A 16961-nucleotide genomic window follows, 5' to 3' on the forward strand; every position below is an offset into this window, starting at 1 on the left:
ACCCCCCCTAGATCGGTTTGGATTGTCCTTGTTTAATTGGGTTTTAATTGGGCCCATCTGAAAGAGGCCTAGGACACAGCCCAACTCAGTCCAGTTAATGTTTATAGGCTCAGGCAGTCAGGCTGAACCAATGCCAGCCCAAGGTTCACAGAAAATAAATAGAATTTAGTTTATTTCTTTTAATTATTCTCTAAATCTATACAAATGACATTAAAAAAAAATCTAGACAAATGGTACACGTTGGACTACAATCAACTAGCCATTTAGGCCATGTTTGGTTCAATTCTCGTTTTTTTTTTTTAATGAAATTCTAAAATGAATAAGAATGGGTAAAAATAGGCAAAATGAGAAAATATTGCAATTAACCAAACACTTTTTCTAAAAATAGTGCTCATTTTCATTCTTCAAAGAAAAAAAAAAACTGTCGGTATTCATACACCACTAGCCTAGGTCTCCAAAACTGCTGGCATAGATGTTTTATAAAAGTACTTTTATAAAAGTGTTTTTATAAAAGTGTTTCCATGTAAAAATACTTTTATAAAAGTTCTTTCATAAAAGTATTTTTATAAAAGTATTTTCGTAAAAGTATTTTTGCAAAAGTACTTTCGTAAAAGTAAATATCTATAGCAACGGTTTATAGGCAGAGTTTCCTCAAAGAATGAAAATGAGCAAGTTGTGGCATGATTATTTTTCATGCTGCAAGCTATTCAACTTTTGTGTTATGGGGCTAATTTTCATTCTAGAAAGAATTAAAAAAAGTAAGGCCTTGAGCAGCGAACCAGCCTTATTCTCGACAGAATTAAAAAATGTTATTTTTGCTGTGGGAAACAAGACAAATAATATGCCACATGTTGAACATTTAGTGGAGCAAGACCATGGCTCTAGCGATGAAAATAAAAGCACCATCACTCAACGTTGGTCTCAGCCATAGGAGGTTCTGGGAGGGGCTGGACTGGACCTAACAATAACAATTTCTTTTTTTACAAAATGAGTTGGGGTCTCCTCCTTCCAACACCCAACACGTTCCAACATGATCTATGTCCCCCACATGTCACCGTAACATTGAAACCCATAAAAGGGCAGAGATCTTGTTGGAATAAGTTGGGACGATTTGTTGGGAGACGATCCAACTCTTAAAAACAGATTCTCTCAAGTTCAAACCCGCATTCTTACATTAGTAAATATGCATGTCTGTTTCATATGGCAATTTCAGATAATATTAATAATTTCAATCCCTATTAGAATTATTTAAAAAGACTAGTAATCAAAGCAGGGTAAGCTGGTGGATTTAGATTTTATATTTCATTTCATTATTAATAAAAGTACTTATTTATCATATTTATTTTTTATTTCTATCTATTTTTTGAGTTTTATTATATAATTAGGACATCATGTGTTGGACTATTTGATGGGAAAAAAGGCACTCTTGTTTTTGGGCAACTTTAAAATTTTTATTTCATTTACATAATTAATTCTAAAAATAATTCTCGTTAATCACACTTTTTTTTGACATGATAAGTTAAATTTTTCTATAAATTTTATGTATTTTTAATTTTCTATGTTTCTATCTATTTTTTAAATTTTTATCATTTAATTATGACATCGTTGGTTAATCAATTTACCCAAACAATTGGACCATTATGGTGCAAGTAAGTTGGGCTGAATTTAAGCTTAACCCAGACCCAACCCTATGCATTGGGCCTAAGGCTTTAGACCAAAGTCAAGCCTGACCTGTCCAACTTGGGCCCAACCTTCATTGAAATTTGTTGCACTTCCCCATGAAAAAATTTGACGTAAATGTATGTGTATAATTGTATATACATGCATGTATGCAAATATGTGCTACATATGTATTTATGATTGTATGAATATAATCAGACCTAATTTGGGCTACCTAAGGGCTAGGTTTGGGCCCAATCCAAAAGATTAAAAAAAACAAACTTTTAAGCCTAGGCCTAGGTCCAAGTCGAGGACCAAATCAAAGCTAACCTATCTAAAATTACAAGTTGGATCAATTCAAGTTTGAGTTAATCCCACCTAATTTGCATCCCTATGGACCATTGACCATCAATTAGATGCAAAAAGAAAAATCTCTTTTCAAGTTAGCTTTTCTTTTATTCTATTTTTATCATTAATAAAAATCATTCTTATCTATCACACTTATTTTTGTTTAATATAATGAATACATAATATTAGAGATGCACCCAAATCTTTTTTACAAAATTTCTATGTTTTTAAAAATTTTTATGTCTCTATCCTTTTTAAAATTTTTATTATTTACTTATGATATCACAGGTTGATCAATTTGACTTAAAAGGTTGAACCATTGACCCACCACTTGAATAGGAAAATGACTTTTTCTTTGGGTCAATTTTAAATCTTGTATTTCATTTCCATGGAATAAAAATACTTTTATTTAGCATGCTTATTTATCATATTTATATATGATAAATATAAAATATTAGAGCGTGCCTAAAATGTTTCACATTTTTTATAATTTGTAATATTTGTATTTATACTATTTAACTATAAGAACATTGGTTGACTCATTTGATGCAGATGGTTAAATTAATCATGTTGATTAATTAATTTTCATGTTGATTTTTAACATAGGTTTTACATTATTAAGAATATTGAATATAGATTTAATTTGTAAAATACATTGGTGAGAAACAAAAATGCTTCAAATAAATCATCTAAGGAGAGAGTGAGACTTAACACTTTATTGAGAAGGAATTTAATGAAGTGGAAAGTAATAGTACTTGAATTATATTTTTGGCCCACATAGCTAAAGAGAGACTGGATTCATAAATAAGGGTGTTTTAGTCAAGAAAAGTCCATAAAGATCACTTATTTAATATACCTTAAATATAATATTTAATGAAAGGAAATGGGAATGAATGCCTTAAATATGACTTAATGATGAAGAATATAATGAATTTAATAAAAGTGTGGTTCAACTTATGTTTTTTGCCCTCATAATAAAGAAGACCAAATTCCAAAAAATAGAGGTATTTTAGTTAAAAAAATCTAAAAGCTAAACCACATTCACACTTTTAATAGTAGTCTAGATTTGTTGGCTTAAGATTTTACCATTGCACCAAACAACTACCCTTTTGCATGAGAAAATACTTCCACAAAAAAAAAAAAAAAAAAATAACATGATCATCATATCATTTATTTGCACCACTACAAATGCATGAGAGTGCAAATGAGAAGAATGTAATTATTTTTTCTTTTGACTTTTACCTTACTATGCCTTCGGTTTTATTTGTCTTCATCTGCAATACAAGCCAATAAATAAGGCAAAATTTGAGACAAAAATAAATCAGAATATACGCTCAAGTCATCGGGTACTCTCATGCTTTTGCCCATGTGCAAATGATTTGCAAACAAACCAAGCCTAATAATCTAATTTAAAGTTTTTTGGAGGGTTTTTAGGGGCCATTTGGGAGGGCTGGCCTGAAAATTAAGCTAAGTTGGTTCAGCTGCTTTGAAGGACCCTAGCTAAGGTATTCAAAGAGGGTGAAGAAGACAATCCTTCAAATAACTGACTGACAACTTGTTTGGGCTCTCTTAATTTTCCACCAAATATAGCTTACCCGTGTGGGGTCCATCTCGGTAAGCCAAAAACTGTTGCTCTTCAACCCAAGGTTCAAAGTATCGATGAAATGCCTGATGAGTAATTTTTGCGTATCGAGCACATCAATACTTTGTACCATTCTTCAATCCTTTCAAACAGGCACTTAGGTTGAAATTCCAATAAATTTTAGAGTAAAGTGCATTCCCTTATTTTTATGTCAATGGTGCATTAATGTCAGTTGTCTTCTAGTGTCTTCTAACACTAGGGGTGTTCCGAGGAGATCTCAGACCAAACCAATAAATTATGGTTTGAGAAATTCTTAGACCATACCAAACCATTTTAATATAGAAATGAAACAAAACCAAATTTCATTACAGTTGGTCTAGTTCCTAATATGGTTTGCCTCATTCTATTTGGATTAACCCAATTAGGAAGCCCAAATAACATGCATACCTACATAAATAACAAATATAATTCAAATATGAAATCAAAATAATAACAAGTAGTGCCACCTACTACTATAAATTACATTCACACTCTCTAACATAAAAAAGTTCCTTGGGCATCAAATTAGAAGTTAAAAAATGAAATAAACAATAACAATGTGTAAAATGTTAAATGAATATATGCATACATGCACATGTTTAAATATATGCAATACAATCAAAATTGCCTTGGCAATAACTAGGCTATACATGGTAGACCTCAGAGGGCAGCCTTGTCCTTATGTAGGCCACAAGAAGCATAAACAAAGATTTCACTACCATGACATTTTTTTTGAAAGATAAATAACTATATTAAAGAGGAAGAATATTTATAAAGTTCTCAACTCTAGGCATCCCAGTAGAGTAATCATTTAATACAAAAAAAAAAGATTGTAAGTGAGTTTTGGCCTTTTGGGATACCTTATGAGCCAATATATTAAAGTTCTTGTTTACAAATTGAAAATCAATATTAGAGTTCATATTGGAAATTAAATTCCTGGTTCTCATCAAAAGCCAATGACAGGACCAGGCAAGATCAATGTTCTTTTTTAAGGCTTGCACTATGTGTTGAGCATCTGAACATATGCAAATTTCCTCATGATTCCAACTTTGACGCTCTATTAAAGCCTACATAGTCGCAAACAATTCAGCTTGGTCAATAGAGGTGAGTTGTGAAGTTTGGCCTCCAAAATTGAATAGGAAGTCAGAAATTTTCCCTGCATTAGTATATATAATTAGATCAATATCATTGGAAATGGATAACTGTATTCTATGAGTCTCAGAGAAAACATTAGCTGAAGTAGGTTCATGCAATAAATCCATGAAATGTTGAAACATTTGGTTGACAATATTAATAATTGTCTGTGGTAAAAGTTGCTTGTTTTTAAAGCATTTTTCATTTCTAGCATACCATATGTAATAATAGGCAATAGCTATCCACCCTAAGATTCTCAAAAGAAGTTGATTATCAAAATTGTTTATACATGAAATCCAGGATCCTTGAAATATGTTATGCAATCGTAAGTTCCAAGGATTTTCGAATAGAATGGTCTGAGAAAATTGACAATGAACAAAGAGATGTGTGAGAGATTCTTCTTCCTCATTACATAGAATACAGAGTTTATCTTAAGATTCCACAAAAAGAATGTTCTTTATTGGAATAAAATCATTAATCACTCTCTAGAAAAATAATTGATAACGCGGAGGAATAGTAAGTTTTCGTATTTTAAATAGAACTTGAAATTAGAGAATATATTTGGAAGGATAATCAATTGTTTCTTTTTGTATTCCTCCTTAATTGTATATTTTCCAGATTTGTGACTTGTTCAGACCCAATCCATTTCATTGTTTGAGGGGAAAATAGGTGTTCTCAAAATATTTGAAGCTTCCTTTATTGAGAAGAGATAATGGATTAGGGTAGTATAACACTAATCTGAGGTAATCATCATATGAGAAATATTCATATTCCGAAGCTGAGGAGATAAGGGAAAAGATATCTAATAGAAGTTATTATTCTATTGGATCTAGGGAACCTGATGGATGATAAAGGATTCTCATTTACAAGATAACCAATTTCTAAGGCTAACTCAATAATTTTTGGGTAAACAACTTTCCAATAGATAGATCTTGAAGAGGTCATTGAATAGGGTATAATGTTATGATGTTTGAGATATTTAGACTTCCAGAACTGGGCCCATAACTTATGTTGCTCATTTAGATACTTCCAGGCTACTTTCTTAAGAAGGACATGATTTACTAAATTTAAATTTTTGAATCCTAATCCTCCATAAAATTTGGGTAACATGAGTGTGTGTGTGTGCTAGGAACACCAATGATAAGGGTGTTTATGAGAAGAGGAAACACCTTACTAGAAATCTCCAATTATTTTGTCCATGTGGTCTATGGTTTTTTGAGGAAATTTAACAAGATTCATGAAATGGAGAGGAATAACTTGAAGGATAAATTGGATTAAAATTTTCTTTCCTGCTTGACTAATTGTTGAGGCTCTCTAATTGTTTAACATGGCCTTAAGATTTTCAAGAACATAATTCAGTCTATCATGCTTTTTACGGGACCAAAATGGCGGAAGACCCAGATATTTGGTGTTCCTATTAAGAGGGCCTATATGAAGTTGTCGTCTGATCATGCATTGATGTCTCGGATGAATATTTTTACTACAAAAAACATCAAATTTTTCCATGTTGATTAATTGACCAGAGGCTGGTTGAAATTTAAGAACTTGATTTAGATTATCTATGTCTTCCCTATGGGCTTGGAGAAATAAAATCACAACATCTGCAATAAATAAGTGGGAAATTTTTGGGGAAGAAGGGGTTATTGAAATGCCTTGTAATTTTCCTTCTTGTTCCACATGAAGTAGAAGACGAGATAAACCCTCTATTACTATTATAAATAAATAGGGAGACAAAGGATCTCCTTGTTTAAGCCCTCTAGAAGGACAAAAATGTCATTCTGAAGTACCATTTACTAGAACTGAAAAGGAGACAATAGAAATGCATTCATTTATAATCTGACAAAAGTCTTCAAATGATGACTGATTTGACTTCGTCAAATGAAGGAATATTTAGGAGCATAGTATTTTCCTCTTCAGTAATTACCGAATTAAATAATTGTGGTAATTCCTCTATTTCTTGGGGCTCTTAAGTCAAATAGAGATCAGAAAAATAGTCTATAAAAATATGGGCAATATCTTCATGAAAATATTTCCAATTATTTTGGTCATCCATAATTCTTTCAATGAAATTCCTTTTCCTCCTAAATAGGGTACTCTTGTGGAAGAAATTTGTACTTTTGTCTCCCAAATGTAACCATGTGTGGCAGGATTTCTGTCTCCAAAAGCTTTTAATTTGCCACATAGAAGTCTCATACTCCTTATACACTAGTCAAGATAGGGGAATCCTCAGATTACTCAGCTTATATGATTTGAACTTTTAACTTTATTTTGTCTTTTGGCTTTATAAAAGAGTGTTGTCTCCAATTGATTAAATTCTTCTTTATTTTGTCTAGCTTTTGGGTTAGTCTATAAGCAGCATATCCATTGATTTGATAGTTCCAAGCATCCTCCATAACTTGTTTACAAGAGTTGTTAGCTAACCACATCTCATAGAATCTGAAGGGTTTGGGTGGATTTAAAACCTGAGGATTTAGATTGAGAAAAAGGGATGGTGATCTGAACCCCACTTAGAGCCTAAAGATAAGGTTACATTAGGAAATAGTTGTAACCAATTCGGGAAAATCACAACTCTATCTAGTGTTCTTTGGATATGCCCCTTACTTCTTTTATTTGACTAGGTAACACCTCCTTGTATATTTAATTCTAACAAGTTTTGATTGAGGATCAAATTTATATATTGCCTAGAAGTTAGAGAGGAAACAATATTCATTGAAGTGGAAGGATCTAAAGAATTTAATGAAACTGCTTCATTAAAATCCTCTATTAAAACATAGGGAAGAGTAACATTTTGGAGACAACTATTTAGTTCTGCCCAAAAATTTTTTCTTTGATGCTTGATAGGACCATAAATGAAACCTATAAGCCAAGAAATAGAACTTGAGTGAATTTTAAGGAAATCATACCTTGAATGCGACCAAAAAACTAAGACTTCTAAACTAGCTCTCCACAAAACCACTAAGCCCCCTGCTCTCCCTTCAGGTGTAATCACATAGGAATTAGGATAACATAATTGAGTTACTAATTTATCTATTTTATCACTAGAAATTTTTCTCTTGCTTAAAAATAAAAGATATGGATTTAATCTGTGGACAAAATCCCTCAACCCTTGAACTGCCTTGGGACGCGCAACCCCTCAGCAATTCCAACTTATGATGACCATTGATCGAGGTGGGGCTGATAAGGGCCACCCACTTTTGCCCATAGGATTAAAAAATAAACCAAAATAAAATAATTTATCCTTATCGCATTTTGATCTTTAGAATCATAATCAGAGTCTTGATACTTTGCATGATCAATTGGGATAATGCGCTCAATGGAATTGGTAGGGACGATTCTAGAAGGACCAATGGAATTGGTAGGCCTTGACGATTCTAGAGGGGTGGTAGGATCAATCTCTAACCCTGACAAAAAATCCACTCTTTTTCCCCTAGACACTATAGAAGGACCAGGTTAGTCATTCATCAATCGGTTAAGTAAGGACTAATATTGATTGCCAGCTGGAAAGTCTCAGAAGAGACCTGAACAGGTGGTGGGGCAAACGCAGTTGAAGTAGCTAACAGATTTGGAGGCAAATTAGCTGAAGAGACATTGTTTGGATTCTGATTTGGATTGTTCACTACCAATTCAGGGGTTGTTTCATCAGGAAGGTTTTTCGAAGAAGGAAGGATAGCAGGAGGAATATTCACAAATTCACTAAACTGTGGTCATTTCCAAAGGCGATGCTTAGCTTGCTCAGCCCTTAACTAGGGCCCTGGAAAATTCATCGAATGACGACTAGAAAATTGATCGTAAGATATATCAGTTATTTAAGGTAAAGGTTGTGAGAAATGACAAAAAAGATAACCTATTTTCCCACACAAGTAACAAATCCAAGGAAGATCTTCATACCGGTAGGTAACCCATTTATGTATACACACAAAACAACCAATTTCCAAAGGTCGGCCTATAGAAATTGTCACCTTCACACGAATATAGCTTTGGACTATAGTGATGAAACGGGTGGGACCTAACCGCTCAAAGAGGGGTCTTCTAATGTCTACTAACGGAAAATCATGAATTTGAACCCAAAGTTCAACCTGTTGGAGGTTCCAGGCATATTGAGGTCGATCGGGAGCCTAAGGTTGCATAAGAACCCACTGAGCATTTAAAGTCCATCGACCATTATTTCTAACCCTAGTATAGTCTTCCTCGTATCTAAAGTTCAACCGAAAATGACCACGGTGGAAGGGGGCTAGTAACAAACGATCTGAGCCTAGATTCCATAACTTATAAAGCCCTTAAACTACTTCACCAAATTAGTCTATATGGCAGGGAAAGAGGCGGCAGATAAGAGAAGATGCCATGATTCTTTTGTATTGGGAGGAATGTGTGGTTGAATGTTTACTATATCAACATTTCCTTGGCCATGACCCTAAAGCATATTTCAGAAAGCTTCATTAAGGGCTTCTAGGTTATCCATTACACCAGAAAAACATTAGAGCACAAAAGAAACTTGATAATGGAAGTGACGAAGGGGAAAAGGAAGTAGTAAAGTAGCATAAGCAAGAAGAAGAAAACAGAGCAAAAACCATGCGAAGAAGCTTCAGAATTAAAGAACAAATAAATATCTATCAAACCACCACCGATAGACAAGAATGATGAAAAGACATCAAACTTACTCTGTAATAAATGCCAATTTGAGACAAATTAGTGATAATGGTTTAAAACCAACTAAACTAGAACCAAACTTATCCGAATAAAACTAATAGTTCACTACTTCATCCAGATGTCAAGACTACTATGGATATCAAACGAACAAGTAATATAGATTAAAAGTTAAGATAAGAATACTCCCTGAATACTAGTGACAAACAATATCTAGTTTGTGTGTAGATAGATCCGCTAGACAACAATTGGTGCATGCATGGCGAATATTGCAACGAATTCAACATGAGTGTTCAAATAACCAAACTGTTCCTCTACTCTGAGAGAGTAAACCTATTAAGCCATATCATGGTCTACATGAGTTTTTTTATGGTAGCCATCAGGAATAACCTCTTTCCTCAAAACAAACGAGTTGATTTGAGTGCATCATATTCATGATCTTCGTTTCTTTGGGCACAACCATGACTTAAATGGCCTAATCATTATAACATCAGCTCAATGTTTTCCCTAATTTAATTCCTAGATAACAGGTTGGTCACGTAATACTAGCCTTTATGACATGGAAAGAGGTTACCTAGCTTGCCATTTGGACATTCTATGGCCATCTCGCCTATAAATAAGCAAAATGGTATAAAGTACAAACTCTTACTCTCCTTGTACTAGCACTTACTACCCACCTTGGCACCTTGACTCTCCAGGTTACCTTAGTTAACTTAATCGTCAAAGTCTTTTCCTCCAAGGCCACACCCTAGAGCCTCTAACATTCTTTTGTGATTGTAGGTGGGACCCATAGCTAGTTTCAGCTCCTAAGTTCCTATTGTACCTTCGTTGCTAAACTTGGTAGCAACACAATGTATTATATATATTATATGCATTAATAATTTGATTTATAGTTTGTCCAATTTCTAAAATTTAGAAAATTAAGCCAAACAAAAAAAATATATATATATATACAATTTGAGAAATTCCCATATCAAACCAAACTTTTTTAAGGCCACATAGACCAAACCACCAATTTCAATTTGGTTCAGTGTATTTTGGTGGTTTAGAACATATAATGAACACCCTTACCAAATGCACTGGCGATCAAAGCACCCCATAGCGTTGCTTTCTAGCGTAGCATGGCAATATCATGCATCTAAACAAATCAATGTATGTTATATATTACATACAACATATATTTATATATGGCATGTACTATATAGTCGAGTTCGGGTTGGGTCGGGTTGGCTAAGGGGTCAACCCTAACCAAACCCAAAGTAAAGTCTGGTTCATGAATTTCAACCCTAACCCTAACCCAAACATCAACCCGACCCAACCCAACCCAACTTTTTCGGATTGGGTTAGGGTTGGGTTCAGGCCAACCCGGCCCATGTTGCAGCCTTATTGGAAGGAGTACAAATACAAATATGTAGAGTGCAAAACCTTGTATTTTGTGTCACTTTGTATGTATTTGCACTGTACATATTTGTATTTATACTCCTTCCAAACCGAGCCTAAATGACACTATATGGGATTAGTCTCTACTACAATCAGCCAGAGATCCTACCAGCAATCTAGCTGGTAACTTTGTTTCGTCATTACAATTGACTGTTTGGATGGTGCTGAACTTTAAACTTTATCCTTTTCATGTGTATCAAATCAGCAATGGTGTTAGACTTGGATGAGCCTGGATGGTTAGACCGTTCAGATTGGGCATAACATCCAGTGATCCGAAATGATTTTTGCGATGCCTGGTTCTTAGGAATGTTAACTTAGTCAAAGTTACTCAAATATTTATTGCTCTATTCAGATGTAAAATAAATCTAAGGCTGCATTATGAACACTGAATTTTTAATATAGAAAAGGAGATAAATCCTTAAAACAAGGAATGACAAATGCAGCCTAAAAGATAATCTAAAACCTTTTATCTTTAATTTTTATTTTTACCTTTTTAATTAAGATTTCAGCACTCAAACCAAAAGGTTAGACCAGTCGACCTGTGGCACAGTGACCAAAATGATTTTATGTTCTTTTTTTTCCAAATAAAACATCATTACATATATATATATATACCAATTCTCTCTTTTTTTATTTCTACTTTTGGTAAAAAAAAAGTGATACAATTGCATGAAACTGGTTTTATTCATCAAATATGGAATTGTTAAATGTGGCATATATAGCAGAGAGATTTAAACTGCATGGAGCCCAAGAATAGTTCATGTAGCTTACATAAAAGCTACAAAGGTTGAGAATAACGACCAAATTATCTGATAGAGACGGTCTAATTAAGTAATTAGGTTGTTTTCCTGCGTAATAGACCTCAACATGGGATCTATTGAATTTATGTTTCAGATAGAAAAGACTTATGTACCAGTTGCTTTGTAGTTATGTCTTGATTTCAACCTGTGTTGGAGGAATCTGTAGAACACATTTTTGTTCTACTACCAGAGGGTCCAATCCAACCTGTAAGGTTTGGATTCACACATTAACCCCAAGTAATGGCTTATCCTAACTGTTTAGTGGCTAATTGGATTGCAGAGTGGTGGGAGATTGATAATCAATGTCATGGCTATCTTCATGCTTTTGTTCAAGGTTCTGTATTTGTGTGGTAGGTGTGGACTTCCAGGCACAGCCATATTTTTTATCAAAAGTGTTTTGATCCATCATTGGTCGTCAGGCAAGCTGAAGCATGATAGTCCTATGCAAGGGTGCATTGTGATTTGCAGATTCGTTGGTCTCCTCCTGTCAGGGAATGTGATTGAAGTCAATGTCGATGGTGCAATAGGTTCAAATTCTGCAGGTATTGGTACCATTCTCAGGGATGATCAGTCTCATCAGTTTATTTTCTCTCAAGTGGTCCCAGTTCAATGTTCATCTCCACTTCAAGTCAAAGCACTGGCCTTTTAACATTGAATCCATTTTGCTATTGAATTGGGACCAAGATACAAGTTGAAGGCAATTCTCTTTCTATTGTCAATCTTCTGTTGGAGGACTCTCTGAATCCTCTTTGGAGCATTACCACTATGACTGTAGACTACAGAAGTATGTTGTGCCTTGATTCTTACTTGGTCACCCATATCAAGCGTTAGGGGAACAAGTCTGCCCATATTCTTGCTAAGAAACCCACTGTTAGCAGACAATGACATGGTCCTTTTGTCCAGATTGTTTACTTTCTGTCATGGTTTTTGAACTTCCGTTGATCCGGACAGTTGGACCTTTTGGCTCGGGTATCATCCAGGCAACCGGTTCCGTTTTACCCCAAACCCGATTCCTGGCCAAAAACTGTTGAATTGGTCAATGACCCCTTGACCCGGGCAGTCAAACCGTCAACTCATTCAACAGTTTTGGTCATTTTTATTTTTTTAATTTTTTGTTGTCAGAATGAGCCATCCATTCAAACCGGACGGTCAAACCGTCAACCCAAAAACCGGTGGCCAGAACGGTTCTATATCTGGGTCGTTTTTTAAAATCATGCTTTCTGTTTATCATCATGACTTATATGGCCAAATTTTCAGTTGAAATTCAATGCAAGGTTTTGAATTTCAAATAAAGAAAGATTTCAAATTCCTCACTATGGATCTACAGACTCAATGCAAGCTTTGTTAGGCTGAGCCATGTATGATTAGGGCTGTGAGTTGGATTGCACAATTTGAAGAACTTCAACCACATCATTCTTGAATTAGGGTTCGGATCCACTGAAGATTTTGACACATTCTGAACCCAGTCCAACCCAAGTTGCAGTTCTATGAACTAACGCTTTGGTCTCAATCCTGAGCCAACAATCCACTAGATTTGGGCTAAGCAGGTTTTCTGTGACCCAGTTGGCAGAAAATGGATTTAAAGTGATATGACTAGACCCGGAACAATCCCCTTTCTTTTTCTTTTTCTGTTTTTTTTTTTTTAAGAGAGAGAAGATAACAGCAATTTAATTAAAAAAGGAGGTACATGAGAAGATGTACATCTAATCCAGCACAACTAAAACCACATATTAGTATTACATTGATTGATTTCTGTTGCTATACAAAGTATCCCCACGACTTAGGTAGACTATCAGCTAGAGATTCAATTTCTTGGCAAGGAAATGAGCCAGCCTCCAGGGACCACCATCTTTCGCTCCTAGCCAGTTTATAGTGTTCTCAGAGTCTCCTTCGATGGCCAAACTCAAGATATCCAAATTTCTGGCAAATCGGATTCAAGAGAAGCTAGCATCTCTGCTTTAGTTGAATCAGCAGTCCCAATGAGGCCACTAAAAGCCCAACAGATTTTTCCCTCACTTGTCCTAATCACACCCCAAATGCCAGCATCACCTGAGTTGCTGAAAGCACTACTATCAAAGTTTAATTGTCACCCCATTTGCCTACAACCAGCACTTTTCTTGTGCTTTCTTCCCAAGTCTTCTTATCTTTTGCAAGAGAGATAATGTCATTGTCTCATTGTGTAACATGGAACACAAGAACAACTAGAAATTTGTCCTAATGAAAAACATCCTAAGCAATTCTTCTTTTTTTTTTTGTTATCTTTCTTTTCGTATCTCTGAGACAAGAACAGGGGATCCACCTTCTCCTGCATCATTTTTTAGTTTTTTTTTTTTTTTTGCTCTTTTTTTCTGATACAAGAACAGGGGCTTCACACCCCCCTCTCTCCATTTTGAGATTTGCTTTCTTTGTAGGAGTTCTATCCCTTCTTTTTCATTCTTATTTTTGGATTTTTCTTTCTGTTTTCTATGACAAGAACAGGGGCTCAGCTCTTTCTTTTCCTACTTTTTTGAGACACCAGGCATCTAAGTGCTCCCCTATGGCCTAGGTTTGCCTTGGTGCCTTGACACTGGTTTCAAAACACTAACCATAAGCTCCAATTTGAAGACTCTTCAACTACCACGACTTGTGGGAGTCAGATAATTCCATAACACTACCCATTAAAATCAGCATCAGTTTTATAGAAATAAATTAGCTCAATCAACACAGTCCATTATACTTTTAAATGAATATGCATTTCTCAAATCCACAAGACGATACTTCATATTGCATGAGGTATCCAACTACCAACATACGGCCCCTGAAATGTTATTGGTACCTTTTTGAAACCAGGAATTTCTCTCTTTTTTTTTCATTACATAGAATAACAATTTAATTACATAATTACCTGTTGAGGAAACTTAAAACATATCTATACTAAATTTGCATTTAATAGAACACCTTCTCATTTGTCATTTTGCAAAAAGAAACTGCTCAAGTGTTTTAAGGCATTCATGATCTAGTACATCTTTTGCAAGCAAATTCACTATCATAGATGCAATGTTTGCATCTGCTATAAAACCCCTCTTTGCCATTTCTGTAAGGAGTTGTATTGATTTCTGGATTTCATTCCTCCGCAGAAATCCTTGAGTCATAATATTGAAAGTGCAACTATCAGGAAGGCAATTCTTCTCTTCCATTTGCATGAACAAATCTTGAGCTCCATTCAACAAGCCTTCCTTACAGAAGCCATCTATCATTGTGTTATATGTACAACATTAGGCTCCAACCTTTATCAAAGATGGTATTGAAAAGCTTCTTTGCATCGTCAAGCATATGGGCATTGCACATACCATTAAGAAGAGTACTGAAGATTACATTATCGAGTTCTAAACCACCATATTATATCTCATGATACAGTTTTATTGCATCATCAATAAGTTTGTTTTTGCAAAGTCCATCCATCAATATAGAATAGGTGCAAAGATCTGGAGTTTGCCCATGAATTTGCATTTCATTTAAGAGCACCTGTGCAGATCCAAGTTGACCCAGTTGACATAACCCACCTATGATGGCTGTAAGTAACAGTGTTAGGCATTAATCCTCCATGGCGCATTTCCCCAAGGAGCTTCATAGCATCATCCATTCTCCCACTCTTGCAATAGAAATTAATTAGCATATTATAAGCAATAACGTTAGGTTTGAAACACCTACTGACCATAGAAGCAAAAACTTGCATTGCCTCATCAATCTGACCAAGAAAACAATACCCGTCTATCAATGTAGTATATGCAATAATATCAGGCTCCATTCCTCTTTGAATCATTGTATTTAGAATTTCACTTGCTTTCTTAGCCATCCCTTCTTTGCAAAGACCACCCACCAACATATTGTAAGTGCAGATATCTGGCAGGATTCCTTGTTCCACCATGTCATTTAGCAACATCATGGCATCCTTCCATTGCCCAGAATTACATAGGCCACGAAGCAAAGCATTGTAAGTGAAAATATTTGACTTCTCACCTTTTTGCAGCATTAGTTCAAACATGGCACGGTGCTTCATCAATTCTCCCTTCTTTGGCCAATGCACCCACCAGAATGGTGAAAGTAAAAAGGTCTGGTGAGATTCCATGATCTACCATGTTGTTGAAAAAGCTTGCAGCTTGTTTCCAGCGACCAAGATTACAAAGTGTGTAGATTAAAGAGTTGTAAGTGACAACATTTGGTGAGATGTGCTTCCTATTCATTGTTGAGAAGAGGTTCAGGGCCTCGACCAAGATTACATTTCCCATTGTGCTCCATCTCCCTAAGCATTTCAAGAGCCTTGGTAGTGTTCCCTGTCTTGCAAAGCCCATTAATTATAGTTCCATAGGTGACTTCATCATATGCATAACCCTTCTCTACCACCTTGTAGAACAATTCCATTGCCTAATCAATTTTCTCCTCAACACAGAGCCCCCTAATCAGGGTATTGAAGGACACGGCGTCTGGTTCGTACCCAAGTTTCAGGATGGTTCCAAGTAAAGAGAAGCCAAAAGCTGCTTTACTGAGGCAGCAGAAACAATTGATTGCGATATTTAGTGTATAGATACTGGGCTGGATTGGTAAACAACCCATCTTTTTGTACTGAGAAATAGCTGTTGGATAGTGCTTCCCTCGTGCAAGTGCAGTCAACAGTTTATTGAAAGCCCAAATAGATGGCAAGGGCTGCCTATGAACCATTGCCTCGAATAAAAGCAATGCATCGTCAACAGCAATGGAGCTTGGCTTAGATCCATATTTCAAAAACCTTTCCAACAATTGGGAACTTGAATCCGTAAAATGGGTTTCATTAATTGCCCTAACAGAACAAAAACAGTAGATGGGATAAATCGCAACAAGCAGAGTAGCAACAGAAAACCTACCTTTATGGACTCCATTAGCGAAAGCTGCCGCAGCAGCAACTCTTCTCGGCATCCTCCACATTTCACTTCAAGCTTCCAGCTCATTCATTCCTCCGATTACCTTCCACTTCAGCCTGTGAACTGCATCAGGAATGGTTGGAGCCTGTTAATTCCAGTTTTCGACATACCAGCAGTTTGGCAGCTCTCTAGCCCCATAGGCATAACTCTCCCCATCTCTTGTAATAAGCAGGCCTCCGCAAGAATATAGACTCTTTGACATATGTCGCTACCCAAGTAGAGAGGAACACCATCACCTACAACAATTACCTTTGCAACTTCAGACTGGAGATGCGACTGTGAGAAAGATTGTTTCATGTACTGTTTTTAATGGAAAAAACACTGTTCAGCCCTGTTTTACATTATTTAAACGAGTTTAAATGTAATGTAATGGCGTTA

At 35.4% G+C, this 16961-nt stretch overlaps 1 pseudogene; it reads right to left on the reverse strand.

The window, feature by feature from the left end:
- Nucleotides 1-14486: 14486 nt before the first annotated feature.
- On the reverse strand, nucleotides 14487-16587 carry LOC104587569 (uncharacterized; annotated as a pseudogene).
- Between the last annotated feature and the right edge of the window lie 374 nt (nucleotides 16588-16961).

This window comes from Nelumbo nucifera, chromosome 5 (genome assembly GCF_055504915.1).
Source record: "Nelumbo nucifera cultivar China Antique chromosome 5, China Antique-T2T, whole genome shotgun sequence".
NCBI lineage: Eukaryota > Viridiplantae > Streptophyta > Magnoliopsida > Proteales > Nelumbonaceae > Nelumbo > Nelumbo nucifera.